Source organism: Macrotis lagotis, chromosome 5 (assembly GCF_037893015.1).
Source record: "Macrotis lagotis isolate mMagLag1 chromosome 5, bilby.v1.9.chrom.fasta, whole genome shotgun sequence".
Classification (NCBI taxonomy): domain Eukaryota; kingdom Metazoa; phylum Chordata; class Mammalia; order Peramelemorphia; family Peramelidae; genus Macrotis; species Macrotis lagotis.
Genome location: NC_133662.1, coordinates 47,427,631 through 47,430,198, shown reverse-complemented (window position 1 = coordinate 47,430,198; position 2,568 = coordinate 47,427,631).

Genomic DNA, 2,568 nt, shown 5'->3' with positions numbered 1-2,568 from the left:
TTAAGACCATGTAAATTTGATTTTAGAATTTCATAGCTGGGAAGCTAGGTGGCACAGTGGATAGAGCACAGGCCCTGGAGTCAGGAGGACCTGAGTTCAAATATGACATTTAATAATTCCTTAGCTGTGTGGCCTTGAGCAAGCCACTTAACCTCATTGCCTTGCAAAAATCTAAAAAAAAGAATTCCGTAGCTACCCTATATTCTGATATTTTAATTAGATTAGAAGCCTAAATTGAATAGAATTCAAATTTTAAAAATACACTTCTTCATTGAATTAAATAGGAATTATTAAGGTCCTATGGAGGAAATCCTGTGTTCAGTTTTTAATTTAACTGATTTTACTAAGAAATTAATCATATTAAAGTTACAAAGAAATACAATATTTTAATATTAATATTGAAGATTTTATTCTTAAATAAGTATATTTGCTCACATATCAGTCATCTTTAACATATTCATACTCTTAATTTTGGATAGTTAACCTTATATTTCTGACCTCTGAGATCTGATAAAATACTCCTTGTTTTTCTTTATTGACTCCTTGAGACAATAGACAAGAAGGAGCAATGTACAGTCCATTAAGATATTATACATAAAGCCTTTCCAGCTGTCTATCTAATAAGCTCATATTGGAGGTATATTTTTGACCTCCCTATGTGGCTCCTTCTTTACATGTATCTATAAAATGACCATAATCAATTTCTTTCTTTCCATTGGGTTAGAGCTATTATCATTGTTCATAGTGTCATTTTATCAATGGTTATCTTTTCTTATTTGATACTGATTTTGGACTTTGGTATGATCTGTCATTGGTAATAGTGTGTATTCAATTTAAGAATTTAAGTTTTGCTGAGCATTTTACAGATATTTAATTTTAAGCTCATTAAAAATGGGTAAGGTAGCTAAGTGGTACATGGAATAGACGTTTTGGGTCAGGAAATCTCATCTTCCTGATTTCAAATCTCATCTCTGACATTTACTAGATATGTGACCCTAGAAAAGACACTTAAGACTGTTTAGCTCAATTTCTTTATTTGTAAAATGAGTTGGAGATTGGTAAGAAAACCGTAAATGGGTTTTGTCCAAAGAGTTAGATATGACTGAAATAACTGAATTTATAACAGCAAACAAAACAAAATATGTAGCCTGGCACGGTGGCTAGAGAGCTGACCTTGAAGTCAGAGAGACTTGGATTTAATCAAATCTACACTGCCCTTGTAAAACTAGGAAGTGTATTTAACTTCTCCATATTCTCATTTAATTCTCTCATTTTTTAAAATAAAAAGATTATTTATTTAAAGCAATGGGGTTAAGTGAGGTGCCCAAGGTCACACAGGCAATTATTAAGTATATGAGGTCAGATTTGAATTCAGGTCCTCTTGTCTCCAGGACTAGTGTTCTATTCAATGTACCACCTAACTGCCCCTCATTTAATTCTCAAAGACAATTGTAGAGAAGATTCAGAATTACATTATTATGGATCTTCAATTTCAACAGAAGACACTTACACTGATAAAATTCCATATCCAATACTTTAAAAAAATCCTGTGAGATAAGAGTTTTTATTATCTCCCTTCCCCCTCTTATAGATGAAAAATTGATCCTCAGAGATATGTGATTAAACTCAGATTGAGCATTTTTCTAAGGCTTAATTGAAAATAACTCCTTCTAACTCCAAGTCTAGACCTTTGTCCACTATGTCATAACATCTAGCTAATGATGATCTGACTAGACACAGACAGACAATTCTGAAATGCCTCCTGTGAAAGTAACAATCAGCAGTTTCTGTGTGTTAGAGCATGATGCTTATCTGATAAAGTTGTAGAAACAGCGTAGTAACAGAGAAAAACAGTTAGATTTGAAATCAGAGGAGTTTGCATTGAAACTCTAGCTCATCTATTTACCAAATATATGACTTTAGACAAATCTCCCTGGATCTTTCAGTTTCTCCTTTTATAAAATGAGACAGTTGAACAAGATGACCTTTGAGATTTCTTAGAGCTGCCAAATAGATCATCTCTGAAAATAAGTTCAACTTCACTTTTTGTGAGTTATAGTACTCTTCATGTCTGGTAACTTTCAATTCTCTTTTTGAATAAAGAATCTGTGATAGATATGAGACATCTGAATAAGGTAAAAACCTTCAACCTCTTGTATTTCTAAAGCACAAATCATTTTCCAAAATATTTGTGACTATCCTACTTTTGTCTATATTTGTTTTGGAATCACCATTATCAAGTTAAATGTTTAATTGATTTGGGATAACATATTGGGATCTCCACAAAATTTGTTTATTTATTCATCCATCTACATCAGATATTTTCATATAAACTAAAACTATATCTATCTGTCAAACATCTATCTTTCTTTTTATCTGGAGGTTACATCTCACTCTCTCCCATGGCTTTCCATACTTAAATGTTTGTTCTAAGAATGATCTTCTAAGTTTAAGCTTACTCCTTCCATGCAGGCTGTATCTGTGGGAAAGAGTGAACTAGGTTCTTAGGAGAAATGTACCTTGTTATCTGAGAGAAGTTATCCCTGCACTCTGTCACTGTTGTAGTCT